The 16321-nt window shown below is 27.1% G+C and overlaps 1 protein-coding gene across 1 annotated transcript in view; it reads left to right on the top strand.

Moving 5' to 3' along the window:
* LOC126735075 (neuroligin-1-like) overlaps positions 1-16321 on the top strand; it is a 545354-nt gene that overhangs the window by 325440 nt on the left and 203593 nt on the right. The window contains exon 4 of the mRNA XM_050438970.1: positions 13496-13669. The gene's annotated coding sequence lies outside the window, so the exon portion shown is untranslated. The remainder of the gene's footprint in view (positions 1-13495; positions 13670-16321) is intronic.

Raw genomic sequence — 16321 nt, forward strand, 5'->3', positions numbered from 1 at the left:
CTGTGAGTTTATTTCAAAATTAAAATTGATTAAAACATTAGGCGGCACAATATCCAATTAAATACTTCTATATAAAATATATACAATACAATGAAATATGATCGGACGCATAATATAAATATAGTATAATTTTTATTAATTATATTAATTTGTGCCGTATATTGGCAAAGGTTTTTAATTTTAAATCGGTTTTAAATTAGTAACTACTATTTTTGCATTTTATATTTGTGAAACAAGTAGCAAAAGCTTATGATTTAAAATTTATTTATTACGAAAGTAGATTTGAAGTGCTTTCGGAGCAAAGGTAATAAAATATGTATCACTTTGACACTAGCTTTTTTAGTATTTAAATTTTATAAATTAATTTTTAAATATCCAGGTTTTTAGGAATATTTTTGTGGTAAAAATATAACTTAAAATAAAACTAAATTTCACTAATTTTTCTTTAATTAAATGCTTATACGTGATATAAAATATAGCATATTTATTTTATTTAAATTAGGCATTATGTTGCATTTAAACAAACCGTAATAATTTAAAGCTATTTTTGAACCCCTTCTTTAAGATTCTGCTTGAGCAAGCCTCTATTTAATCTTGAAATTTAGATCGTAATAGCCAAAAGTGAGGTAATAAACTGAATATTTAATTTAAAAAAATATCAATATATATATAGAATGCCTTGTATATTGTAATAATAAAAACAAGTAAACTAAAAACCAAGAAAAGTAGACGCCTTAACCTGTGACCTAAAAGATCACTTATTATCTATAAGAACCTTAAATTAGCAAAGAAATTAAAGTTTATTTTCCGAATTTATTAGACCCAACAATCGTAATATGATTATCATGTCGTTTGTAATGAACATAATGACATAAGAGATATGATTATGTTTATCTATTTAAATAAGAATGTAAAAATGAGTGTCATGATTGCAAAGATATAAGAAAAAACATATAATTTACTATTAATTTTTAGACTTTATTGCATACCTTAGCCTTGACACATATAATAAATCCTTTTATAGTGATTTTAGTCATATGTAGTGAATAAAAGCAAATACCACATATGACATTTCTTATTGCAGTTAATAAGATGTGGTAAAATGACGGAAATTAGTAAAATACTTTATTTATTTAGCTTTATAAGTTGAACATTAATTTTGAAAAAGTCTAATATATTTGCCTTTTATAACCTTAAATATTAACTCTTTCTTATAGAGATTCTTTTTCTTTTTATTATATTGTCCGCATAATAATTACCAGGTACCATTAACAATTATCTTATTACTGAAAAATTATTGTAGATTAGAAAATTAAAATATTAATATTAATATATTTACATTTTTTTAAAGTAAAATATTTAACTATATTTTAAAATAGATAAAATGTAGCAAAAAATTATTAAAAAATTCATAACTTAGCAAGACTAGAATAATCTAGACATGTATACTTTTACCATCATTAATGCATAACTTAAATGGACCTGGTACCTTTTTCGTCAATGTTAATAATTTGCTTCTTATATGTGTAATATCGAAAAAAAATGGTTTTCTATTTCGCCTTTTCTTACACAAAATAGCCAGCAGTCAAGCATTTTCATTAACGCCTTTAAAACAAAAAATGTATTTAATATACATGTTCAAATAAGATTAATTTATTTTAATAATAATTAGCTGTATTGTAAATTATAAGCATTACTAATCTGAGAGAATATCACCTTACACTTTTACAACGCAACACCAATTATGCCCATGTGTACCCTTATTTGTTAAGCCCTGTAATAAAATCTGAAAAGGGGAGAACACGAAAAAATTACAAAGAAACAAAAAGAAGATTTAATCCCGCTTACGGCTCAGAAAAAGACCCTAGCAGCACATTTGAGTCGACCATTCAATCTGTGCGAAGATTGCTTTTATTTTTGTTTCGTCTCTAAAATTCTTAAAAGGTGCCTCTAATATCTTAATTGTCTCGCTTCTCCTTATTTTCCTTTCAATGATTTAATACTAAAATAAATGACTAACGAGGATATATAAACCCATTTTTTTTCATTTGAAACATTTAAGTTAATAAGCTGGAAGGCAATTTTATACAATTACGTGCGTAAGTTGATTACTAGCGCTGCAAACGAATGTAGTTGACCTAATTTTCAGCGGGAACTATATCACACAAAGGGATATGATCATGGTTTAAAGCTGATTGCCCTAAAATTAGCTGATGAGGGAACTACTGCTACTAAAGCCTCAATATTCTATCTACCTTTCGATGGGTAATTAAATAGATAAAACAGTCAAAGTAATAACATACGTGTAGAGAAAATCGTGGCATTATCTATAAAGCCATCTATCATTACTGCCTTTATTAAATATTGAATAGTATTTTATTCAAATGTATGTCATATACTTTTAAAAGCTATTTTTTTTCGTTCTTATGCGTTTTTATATCTTAGAAATTTTTTTCCTTATGGCTTTGGTGTATTTGTTTAAGTCTAATCTTAATTGTGATAAAGCATTTTTTTAAACTTTTGAATAAGTTTGTTTTCTATTTTTAGTTTTATAGTTGAATAGGTAATTAAACTTTAGAAAAAGTCAAAATAAGAAAAACATTATACATATTTAAATTTTTAGTAGCAAATTCTTGCATGAAATAAGGTTCTTCTTATAAAGATAGACTAGTTTTGCTTGACTAGCTTTACGAAATCGAAAGTAATCCTCCATTTTTTCTGGAAAAAACTTACTTGTTACAAAAAACCACAAGTTTTGGTCAAAAGCCTCGAACTTATATTAGGATTGAGAATAGGTTTCACATGTTTCACCCAAAAAGGCATGATTAGACCCGATCAGCAACTTTCAAAATTTACTTTCTTAAAAAATACAGCAAATATACAAGGTGCAATCTAAAGAAAGATAGTAGTAGTTATTGTACATGTTATTGGGTCCTAAACTAATATAGCTCCTCCTCTATAGTAGTGAAATTTAATTATAAATTTAAAATAAAGTAATTCTTATATTTGTACTTTTAGAAAATTTTTACTTAATGTAAATTTAATTATCCAAAAATTTGTAAAAGAAATTGGTGTAATTTTTTAGAATTAATGTATTTCTGTTTCTTTTTAAAATAAATTTTGAATTTTTACGTTACTTTTTTGTAGTTCTGAGTTTAAAATTATATATTTGCAATAAAATAAAAAAATATATATTAATATCCTTATCGTACATGCTTAAACTAATTATAATCTAGAAAATTGTTCACGGAATATTCATAAAAGGATAAAATGGTTATATATTATATTTTAAATTTTTTACGCTTTCTGTAGAACAAACATTCTGTTGTAAACAATAGAAATATATAAAAAAATACAATAAATAAAAAATATTGTTTTTCTAGATATTGATAAATATTTCAATTTTTTAAATTTTAATCTAAATATAATATTTCCTATTTAAAAGAAAATTTGTATTCTGTATACCCTGAAATATTTTTTTAAATATTTCGCATAAAAAAATGCCCCCATCTAGATTTTTCCTCTTTAAACAAACCTGCTCTTGGTATTTTTATAATATTTTTATTAAAATATTTGGTGAATATTTGAAAGGGATCGAAATTAATTTAAAAAAACAGCAAAATACTATAATCCAAATTTAAGTTATTCGGCTTTTTAATTTAAATTCAGGCCAAAACTATAAAAATTTATTAAAAAAGTGGAACGTACCAGAAAAAATCTTAATATCATTTTAAAAGGCATACAAATTTGTTTCTGAATAAGAAATTAAATATCCAGACTCATTTAAAAAAAAATAGAATGTTCTATCTAAAAAAACTAAAAATTAAGCGAAATTATCAACTAGTTTTTCTTATAAAAAAAATTAATAAAAAAACAATTTTGGTATCACCAATTTTAACGCAGTGTGTTACTTTTCCTAATTTAACCAATGTCGTATATCCTAGTATCTTTTAAATTAGGCCACGCAGTAAATAATATACAAGTAATAAAAGAATAGGTGCTATTTAAGATTACCACTATGGCATGTGCTTCACAAGGCAAATTTATATTCCTATTATATACAATAGGTCCAGAGATTACAAGAGGGAAATCAGGGATCTAGAGTTGCTTTTTGCAATGGCTAGAAGGGCATAGAACGACACTTTCTGGAATGTTGTTTACTGATGAGGCTCAATTTACGCAAGATTGAGTTTATAATACATAAAATTCGCATGTCTGTATCATCGAAAATCTACATTTTATTAGGCAAATTTAAAAAAAATTACCCTCAATGTTTGGTGTGGCATTAATAATTCCTTAATCGGACCCTCTGTACTTCAGCCCACATAATGCTGCTTATTTGCATTTTTTTAAGAAATCTTTTGCTGAGTACCATGTAAATTTATGATGAATGTATTTCCAGTATGATTCTTTTTTAACACATAACCACTAAGCCCAGTAGACAATATTTTATGGGGTTATTTAAAACAAAGGTTCATAGCAATTAATTGACTGCGTTAATACCTTTTGCGCTAAAGTATGTCTTAATATATTTGTTAGAAATTTCATTTTTAAGTATTTAAATAATAAAAACTTGATGAATCGTCACTTTATAAGAGTTATTTAAGAATCAATTGACGTTATGTCTTAAAAAGTATAATCGTAAAAAGTCCAAGTTTCTTGTATGTCAACTATTTGACTTATTGCACAAATTACTTGCATACACGTCAAACATACAGGTATAGATAAAAGGTATATGCAGTATAAATTAAAAGCAAAAAAAAAATTTACATCAGACTTAATTTATATTTTTCTGCAGAATTATTTTTATTTGTTTTTTTTTTTGATAATTTTCTGTGCTATCATAAACATTTTAAGCTACATGAAATCTACAAAATGTTTTTTACAAGGAAAACAAATATTAATGATTCTATTTCCATACCGGAAATAAACTTTTGTAGATCCACTTCTAGCCTTAACAGTGGATTACATTAGCAAAATAAAAAAAAAACATAGTTCTTGACAAAGTTATAAGGGCTTTTTATTAACACCGATTATGATTTTCCTAAATCTGTCCACTTAAAAAACCTTTATTTCATTAAATAAGCAAACTGATATTTTTTAAATTACATTTTGTATATTGCTTAGCCAATATTCTCTACAAGATATCTATGATAGATGTCAATAAAATATTAATCCTTTTACTTTTCATATATATTTTTTTTAATAACTCTTAAAATAAAAGTTCCCAATAGCAAATACAACTAAAATCGACAAAACTGCAAAACTGCGTAACTTTTACGTGGATAATAGTACGGATTCATCGTCAGCTAATTTTCAGGCAATCAGTTCGAAACCGAAGCAATATCCCTTTGTGTGCAACCGGCTGCAGCTGGCGAGAATTGAACAAACAGCTCCGTACAGTTTTAATCAATTTTACGTTTTGAGCTGTTTTCCTAACACTTTTACGGCTGTATAAATAGATTACAGAGTAATTTTTCAGGATTCTTATTAACGACGGATCTGCGTATTTTTTTGTTACGAAACGAGTCAAATTGCTTTTGCCATTTGTTAATTTTCTGAATAAATAAGAAAATTATAAATTCATATTTTGTATTTATATGGCCAAATCTTATTTTAATTAATGTACTACAAATTCGTAAAAAATAGTAATAACTGAAGGTGAACAAATAAGAGTCGTACTAAAAAAAAATTAATATACAGTGAAACCTCTCGATACGGATACCTCCAATAGATGGAAAACTCCCTTGAGCGGAAATTTTTTCGGTCCCATTGAAAATAGACTAAATTCCCATATGCTTTAACGGACATTCTCTCGGGCGGACGCGGACACCTAAAAGTGGTCCGAAGAACCGCTAAACCTTCTTTTGAGCGGACACAGAAAAAATTTAAACACACAATCGGGGGTTGCATTAGCGCCAGAGCCTGGGTTTTCCCCAAAACGACGTGACGGTACTCCTCGCATGGCGTCGGTTTGTCGGGATGTTTTTGTGTTTTGACTGTTTTGTTAATGCATTTGGCTTTAGTTTATTGTCGTATCTTTTAGCGTTATTAGCGTAACAACCGATATGTCATCGAAACGTAAAGTGCTAACTCTTAAAGAAAAAGTTGACGTACTTGAGACTTTTAATAAAGACAAACTAAGCGTACGCGACTTAGCAAAACGGTTTGGAATAGGAAAAACATAGGCAGCTGAGATTATTAAAAATAAGGATGTTTTATTAAGTAAGTTCCACTCAAATATAAATGTGAATGAAAAAAGAAGCTTCCTAAGAGAAGAGGGCAGAAATATTAACAGACAGTGCTATAAGTGGTTCATTAGAGCTCGAAGCAAAAATATTCCATTATCAGATAACATACTTCAATTATTACACACATTACTGTATATTTTACATGTGCCTATGATCTTTTTAGGTACAATTGTTAAAACGAAAGCCAAAGAAATCGCTGATGGTTTGGGGTATAGAACTTTCAGTGCATCAGAAGGTTGGCTGCAAAAGTTTCGTACCCGGCACAACATTGCTTTTAGAACTATCAGTGGGGAGGCCGCAAGTGTGAACTCTGCCGATGTCACGACATTTTGGGAGAAATTGCCATCTATAATTAAGAACTATGCTCCCAAAAATATCTATAATGCTGATAAAACTGGGCTATTTTTCCAAGCAGTGCCAAACAGGACTCTGCATTTAAAGCGAGAAAGATGTATTGGAAGTAAATTTTCAAAAGAGAGACTGACTATACTTTTTTGTGTAAATATGAAGAAACAAAAAAAAAACCTCTAGTGATCGGAAAAACGGCCAAACCAAGAGCATTTAAAAATATTAATGTGAAAGAACTGCTATTTACTTATAGGTGGAATAAAAAAGCTTGGATGGCCGGTAATGGCCGAATGGTTAAATCAATTTGATAAAAAAATGAAAACTTTGACTTTTGATAAAAAAATGAAAACTCGTGAAAAACGAGAAACTCTATTATTTCTCGACAATGCATGCTGTCACCCAAAGGATATAAGATTGAAAAATATTAAATTGATTTTTTTGCCTCCAAACTGCACTTCTATTATACAGCCTTTAGATCAGGGCATTATTAAGAGTTTTAAAACATTTTATAGGACAATCATTATTAAAAAACTTTTATTAGCCATAAATACTGCTGAATCAGCCCAAGAATTAGCCAGAAAAATACACGTCCTAGATGCAATTTGCTTTAAGGAATAAGGATAATTTTGGAATGATAAACAATAATAATATCAACGAATTTTTTAATGTAGACAATGATTTAATATTGGAGCAAATTGATGACCTTCCTCTGGAGGTTTCGAATCAAGAGGAAGTAGTGGTATCATCCGATGAGTCAGAAGAGGAACACATTGAGGAAGAAGAGGAATTGACTACCTATCAACAGGCTTTTAATATGACGCAACAGTTAAAACGCTTCACTCAGGCTAGGGGTTGGGTTGGGTTGGGTTGGGGTGAACTATCTGCTCTTGATTTACTATCTAAGCTTAATCTTCATTTCCAAGATACTTTGCTCAACAAAAAAAATTGACAAACGTGTTTATTAGAATATTTTAAACATAAACAATGATCTTAATTTGTACATGTGATCCAAAATATTTACATATTATTTCTTACAAAAATCTTTATATGTATGTATGTACTAGTTTAGTTTATTTTCGGTTTGTTATTTCATAAGTTTTTGTTTTGGTTTGTCTTCTAAGTTATAATTATTTTGTAACCATAATTATATACTTATTGTCATTAAATAATTAATATTAAACTTGTTTAAAAAAATAACATGCTGTTTAATTTTGCTTCTGTGTGGCCTTTTTTCCTTGGACGGACACCTCCGTTGAGCGGACACTTTTTGAAGGTCCCATAAGTATCCGCTCAAGAGAGGTTTCACTGTATATTTGTGCCACAAAACTTTGAAATGATTTTCAATTCAACAATTAATATTATTTTAATAAATAATATATTTAAAATAATTAACAGCTTCACCATTTTCTTAACACTTTCTAGAATAGACTTATAGGCCTATAATTACTAAAATTATTAGAATACCCTATTTTAAGGCACGGATTTATTTGGGAAATTTTCAGATTTTTCAAAACTATTTCACATTTAAAAGAATTGTTAATGATATATCATAAGACATTATTGATTTCAGGAGTTGCTAGTTTAATAATACTTGTACGGATTTTATATCTATTCTCCTATCTATCCTCCTTCGATCTATTTCACTGCTATTTTTATTTTTTAATCTATGCACTATGTCACTATTGATTTTCTCTGACGTAACGAGACTTGAAAACGTTGACCTTAAATTTTCTTTAATTAAAGAATTAAATGGAACTATGGTTAGGGAACTTAATTAATCCGAAATGACAGAAATTAAAAATGTATATATTTGCAGTTTCTTCTAATTCATTTTCTTATTTACCAACACTGCCTACACTTTTATTTATTTTAACTATTAAATCATTAAATTTTTCGTCTTTATACGTTTGTTTAAAAGTATTATTATGGTTTTCTAACATTAATAAAACATCTAGTTTACGCTTACATTATATATAATTTTTTTTTCTTTCGATTACCTACCTGCCTTGAAAAAACTTTGCTTAAATAGGCTCTTAAAATTATTCATTAATATGTTCCATTGAATATTTACATCTTGCACATTACAACAATTTACTGAGGCCCAATCCTGCTTTTTTAAACTACTCAAAAAATCAGCCTTGTTTTCTTGTGAAAAGATGCGTTTATATTCTAAAGGGCTTTAATTTATACAATTCATATCAAAGCTTATTTTCCGAGCTGAATGATCCGACACAACATTTTCAAATATCAATGTCTCAATATAATCTGCATTGGTGAAATTATTTTCTATACAATTTGCACAAGTTTTTTTTATTCTGGTATTTTTGTGTATGACTTTAACAGTGACAATAAATTCCTTTCATTTTTGGTCTCAATTATTAATTCAATATTAAAATCATTGATTAAATATTTTTACCAGCAAACTTTTAAGTTGTCACATAAAAATATTAAAATCGCTAGATAGTGGCCTATATACACAAATGATAATCAATTTGATTTAAAAAAAATACATTTTACTGCTGCACATTCAAATGTTCCATTGAATAATTAATTAATAATATTAATTGTATGCTTACACTTATTATAGTTTTTGCAAAATATTGCTATGCCTCCACGTCTTCCTTCTTCTCTACAGAATATTGACACTAAATGAAAGTTATTTATCGCTATCTTTTTTATCTGTTCTTCGGACTTCCAATGCATAAGGTCATAATATCATAGAAAATGCTCTACATGTTATATACAAAAATGCACAACTGAGCAGATCATTTGAATTTTCATTACAACAGTCTATACACAAAGATATAGTGTAGGATGATGCCTATTTGGTTCCAGTAAGTTTTTTCTTTTACCACCGAAATGGCGATATCAGAGGAGGAGGTAAATACAAAGTTTAGTACTAAACTAGTAGCATTAATACATTATAAAACATGGTTAATCTAGAATAGATTAGACCTAAGGAGCAAAAATCAAAGACTGACTAAATTGATTAGATCTCATTGAGTGGTACCGATAAAAGGGCAAAAGTGGTAGAACCAAGCTATCCATCAATCCACTGGGTGTATGGAAGGTTAAACTCCCCCAAGATTTTAATTTAAATAAATTATTATTAATAAATCAAGTTTTGGTCAGTAATTTTTCTACAGATCCATGCCAGCAATTACGCTTTAAGTGCTAACCTTTTATTTACTACAAAATAAAAATAATTTTACAAAAAATACCGCTGAAAAAAGGGCTGATATTAGCCGTTACATCATTTAAGTTTAATAATTATTTACGATTATTTATTGTAATTTAAAATTATTATTTAGGCTGGAAAGGTAATATTTGTGAACTAAAATTAGGTATTTAATTATAAAGGGTACATTCATAAATAATAAGTTCTGACCAAGTTTTTAATTATTTCAAATAAAAAAATGTAAATATAAATATTTTAGGGAAAGCCCTAAAAAGGTCATAATAAGTAATATTATGGACAAAAGATAAATCAATAATAACTTCTTATTAAACTATTTGCATTATGATTATTATATTGTTCATTATTTATGATTAATTAAGGTCTTTACAGGTAATGTGTGTTAACTTAAATAAGGCCTTTAATTGAATTAAAAGTGTATATTTATAAAAAAAACTAATTTTAACTAGTAATAAAATCTATCAATAGAAACTCTACATTTAATTTTAATTACTTTTTCCAGAGATTTGCAATATACTTAAAAGTGAATTACCTTCTAAGCTTAAAAAAACCATGGAGATAACACAAAATTGTATTCTATGGATTTTGCCCCTTTAAAAACGGAAGTTTTTAGAGGATTCTCCGTTTATAAAGAACACTTGCGACATTGAGAAGGGTCCTCATTGAGGATAAAAGAATTGGCTTTTGTTCTTTCGATATCCTATCGTCCTTCGATGCTTCTTCTATGCCCGGCTATGTTTTAAAGGATACTCGACATAACTCTTACACGTTCCTGAAAGTTAATTAAAAGATTTTTCGCTGATACCACCCTATTTTCACCCATTTTTTGCAGTAATGTTCAATGTTAGACTGAGTGTTTGGCAGATAGTAGCAACTTTCTTTAACAAAATTATAATAATAATTATTCGAATAGTTTTTTGATGTATAGTTTTAGTTACTATGATACTATTCGAAAGAGTATAAACCAAAGAAGCATAAGTGAAAACGTAATGAAAATTTAGATTTTAGTTTCTTTTTAATAATTTTTACTTATCACGCCTCAAACTTGATACTTTAATACACTGCCTACTAAAACACAACCTACAACAGCCCCAAAACAAACCATCAAGCTTTATTTAACTTTATCCGATTTACACCCAACGCCCAACATATGGGCGGCACGTTTTAAAGGTAAGCTTTTAAAAGAAAATCCCCAAACGCTACTTCATCCCGTTTCGGTCGTAGACTTAACCTAACAGGGGCATTTAAAAATTTACAAATACAAAATGGTTCTCCAGAGTTTCCCGATCGCTTAAACTATTTATCTTCCACACGCCCGCTCATGAATAGTTATTCAAGTGTGTAATGCTTTGTAGGTGAACGGGGTTTATTATGTCACCTAAATTTAGATTTTAGTAAAATTTCTTTGGTGTATATAAAACTAATTAAGTACGATTTGGCTAATTGAATAAATTAAGCATACTAGTTAACGGTGTTATTTTAATGCATAATTTATATATACACGATAAACAATTTTTAAGCCAAAGCGAGATATCTATTTAGGGTAGTAATTTAAGTGATTTTTATTACATTGGAAAGTTTTTATAGGCGCACGAAACAATGGTAAACCCTACTCTACTATAGGTTGATATTAGTTTTGCTAATTTTTAATAAAAATTGTCCAAATGGCTAATTGAATATATCGAATATTTAAGTTAACGGTCTAATTTTTATGCATAACCTAAATGTACATTATGAATAACTTTCTAGGCTAAAGGCATTATAACATGTTTAAAGGCCCGAATGCACTTAATATCCTTCAACACTGATCCAGCTTAAGATTTTGTTAATTTTACTTATGGCAGAATTATTTTGAATAAAAAGCGTTAGAATTTTAAGGTTATTTATACGTACACACTTAATTACCTTCAACCTTAACCGAATTTATACCTAAGTTATAAACCTCTTAGTAAAATTATAAATTAATTATGTAAACAAGATTTATAAATTTGCATAACTAATGTTCTAAGCCAATTTCCTGTACCTTAGGACATAAGTATTTAAAACCATTAGAAAATTTAAACTCAGTACATAGTTATAATTTGGTTAAAGCATAAGAGGCTGTTAATAATATGCAAGCAAGGTTGCTGCAAGCTAGAAATATATACTTTGTACACCTAGACGATAATTATGTAAATATGTTTATACAAGATTCGCGATAATTAAAATCTCATTTATAATGTAAATTTGATTCCTACCGTCCATGCTGATGTGGGTCGAGTAAATTCTGTAACAGATAGCACATCATTTGGAATTTAATAGGGTTTGATGGTAATCCAATTTATGGGTGTCGTGGCTTTTATAAGGTAAAGAAATAGTGTAATTAAATGGAAGTCTTATGATAAAGAAATAAGGTTTCTTGTTTAAAAGATAATCCAATAGAGAAAAAATTAAGTCTCAATAAATCTAAGAAAATTGTGTAGGTTATATTAATGAAAAACATTGATGTTTTAAACTTAGTTTTAAAAATAAATACACAAATTGCGCATTGAAAAAATTCAGCATTATATAATTTGTTATTAGGAAGTTTCTAGGCAATCATTATAGTGATAAATGTTATGTTTTTGCTAATCAATTAATTTTTAATCAAGAATTTGTAATTTAGAATATTATTAAATTGAAAAATTCCTAAATAAGCAGCAGCGATACATAATTTTAAACTAAATTTGTGTTAATCATAATTAGGTTGGTATTTAAATTTAACAATTAAAGATGCTTAAAATTAGGATTAAAATTTAAAAACATTAAATATTTTTCATATTTCTAAATAACTCATTTTTATAGGTATGCTCAGTTTAGATATTGAACAATAGATTTTAAAATAATTTAAGAGTTCAATTTTTTAAATAAAAATTTACCTTATTTTTCCCAGCTATTTGCTTATTAACGACACTGTATATTTTTAAATGCAGTAAGTATTTTTTAAGATATCTTTAAATAATTAAAAAAAAATAACACAGAAAAATACTAAATTATTATATATTAATTAAGTATAAAAATTTAGAAACGTTTTTTAAGTCCATATTATAAACCAAAAAGTGCTAAGATATTTTTATTAGTGCAAAATGATCGTGCGCATTTTCAAATCTTATTGATAATATTACTGGACAACTTACAAACAAAAAAGTTATATTAAAAATTAAAAAATAATCAGACTTTTGGACGGTAATCACTTTATATTTAATGAAGCTTATATATAATATCCTAAATAAAAATTAAAAATGTAAGAAATATAATTTTATTTCGATAATTTCAAATTTAAAAGTTCTTAAATTGTAGATGGTGGATTTCCAAAATTTTTGATTTTTCCTCTATTTAAATGTTGTTGAAAAACAAAATTAGGTTTTTCAATTTCTTCAATACGTCTCTACTAATCTCCACTAGTATAAGCTGCTAATTCAGAACATATATTTTTAATTTAAAAAAATGCACTGTGCATATAATAACTAGTTTTTAATACAAAAAAAGTTAAATATTTATTATTTGAATAAACATCCATATTTTATTATTACTATTGCATCAATTTACAGTAAAACTTTATATTCAGGTTTATGTACTTTATATTTCTTTAAAAATAGTAAATGTGAACCAAATCTACCCTCATCTCATTTGATACGAGATATAAGCCATAATAATGAAGTAGCTATTCTCTTTGTTTCAGAATGTCAAATATACGAGAAAAATGGAAGGAAAATAGTGGCACAATGTAAGGATGCATACAAAATGGCAACTTGGATAGTATATTTTTCACGCAAGCAAAGTAATGGATTCTGCGGCATTTTTAAACTATGGATGTGTAAACTATGTTGAAGTCAGTAAAGCCATATTTTGAAACGTAAGTAAAGCTCACTATATTTTTAAAAATTCAATCCTTAAAACCTTAAAAAGGAATTTTATGAAAGGAAAATATGGAGATGAATTATTTGAGGGAATAAAATTGTTTAAGGGTTCGGCAAAGCCTCGAGGAAAAAAGTTAATCTAAGACCGCCCCTAGTGATACCTGAGAATGATGCTAAAAACAATGGGAGAAAACACGCAATTTTTTTTTTCATTTTCCGCTTCTTATTCCTAATCTTCTAATTAATTTTACTAAAGTTTACGATGATAATTAATCTTTTAATGAAATAAATATTTTACGACTTTAGAGACTAAGAGATTTTTAAAAAGGGAAACAAAATCAAAAATCGGGTTACTTTTTGTTGTAATAAAACGCTGTCTAATCTTTGCCAGGTTTCTTATGCTTCAAAAACATTTAAAGCAGCAAAACTTTTCGTTACGTAGTTATTATTCTTCAAGCAGTGTTTTCTGCTATAAAGTATAACTCGAGACGTCTTTAGCTATACAAAGATGCAACCGGAATATTTTGTAGCGCGTTAACGATAACTGAACTTTTCTCTAAAAGTTTTTTGGATCACTTTAAGCCTGCATTATTTGAAATTAAACTCACCTTTTGGTAGTTTAATACAGTTAAATACAAAATACAGCATTGTTATTATGGCACAAAATATATTTTAAAAATTAATATTTCATAATGCTAGTGATGTTAACAGTTAATTTGTACCTGCCTAATTGTTTTAGGACTTAATTAAATTTACAAAACATGGATTTGTTGCTCAATTCTTCATTTAACAGTTTAATAGATGATATAAGAGGCTATGGCAAACTAAAATTTATTAAAAAGAGATCACTTATTTGGATCCTGTGATATAAGGTGAGAAGAAAAAACACTTTATAAGATAATAATAATAATCTTTATTTAGCAAAAGCTACATAGATAAAATAGTACAAAAAAAAATTAATACATTTTATAAAAATTTTGTTATTCGCGCTTTCATTGCATTTCCAAAGAACAAACATAAGTGGTAATAATAATTGTCAGAAAAAATATCTCGACGGTTTTTATAAAACCATAATTTATTTAATATAGTTTTTATTTTTTCTACTTTTGTTTTCCTTTAAATTTATTAAGTAGAATATCTAGTTTGTATTAAAAATATCTAACATTTATTTGGCAATATGTTTTTGATCAACAAAGATATTTAAGATATTTAGACTTTTACGCCATTCACAACGTCCTTTAGTACATTATTTGATTTTTAATTCATTGTTGATCTTCTCTAGCTTCTCGTTTTTTTTTTTTTTGAAACTTACATCATCTTTTTTTTTGTAACTTACTCAATAGTTATTATGTAAAAATTACAAACGAATTAAATAATAAATTTTCATTATCATAGGGACTATGCATTCTTTAATGGTAATTAAATGATATTTTTTGTGTGCAAGCTAAATAGAAATTTTTTTTTTTAATTTATTGTATTAATTTACAAATAACAAAATCATTAAAAATTAAATCACAACAACTAAAATAAGTAAAAATTAGGAAAATTTTTTTGTATTTTAAGCTTTTTTAAACTGATTTTACAATCGAAGAAATTGATTTATTTTTCTACAGTATTTGCCTTACAAATCAAGAAATAGACAGTAAATATTCCCACGCTTAGTCTTATGAAATGGGGTAAAGAAAATGTCAATCTGTGAATTCCTAGACGGGATTGCCAATCTAACCATGGCTAACAGCTGTGAACTGTTAATAGCAGAATTGATAATCTGATGCAAAACCACCTTTATTTCTTGAATTCCCTAAAGAAATATGTATGTAGGGTAGTTCTTTGCATATTTTAATTTATATAAAAGGTTAACTAAATTCAAAAAACAATCATATTACGAAAACAGAATTAGAAACCCAGAAAATAAACAGAAAGAGAGCTGGACATATTAAAAGACTTTTGTAATAAAATAGTACATTTCAGATGTAAGTAGTATAAGTAAAGTAGATATTGATGTCAATGTATTAAATCAATTATATTGTACGAGCGCTAACAACTATGTATTGGAACAAGTAGTCATTTTACGAATAAAATTCCAGTTTACCGTAATTCTTTTAATTTATTTTTTTTTTATAAAAATAATAAATTAATAACATTTTTTATGTTTTAGAGAATTATTTTTAAGGTTTAATAAAATTTTTATGGTAAATAATATTTATTTAATTGTTTGATAATCAAAAAATGTTGACAACTAAATGTTGGAACATGGGTTGCTTTTGCTCAAATTTTTCCAGTTTTATTAGCATGACGCGAAGATGGCTTTGAATAAACAAAAGTAAGTAGTGCGTTGTCAACAATAAAAATTTTGATGCGTCACTTGACCATTAATAATCAATTACTGTCATTTTTATTAAGTAAAATACAATAATGGCTCGTGGAATCTACTGATCTAAAAGTGCGAGAAATTATTATCCAGCAGTACCATAAAGGGAAAACAATGTGAGACTTACTTACATTTCTTTAAGAAACAACTTTTGGATGTCCTGAACTTTTATCGCGAACACCAATACTGGTAGTTTCAGCATATTTTTTAATTATATTAAATATAGTAGTTGTTGCAACATTTAATTCACTGGAGATTTTATCTTTCAACAGGACGG

The sequence above is a fragment of the Anthonomus grandis genome, chromosome 4 (genome assembly GCF_022605725.1).
Source record: "Anthonomus grandis grandis chromosome 4, icAntGran1.3, whole genome shotgun sequence".
Lineage (NCBI taxonomy): Eukaryota > Metazoa > Arthropoda > Insecta > Coleoptera > Curculionidae > Anthonomus > Anthonomus grandis.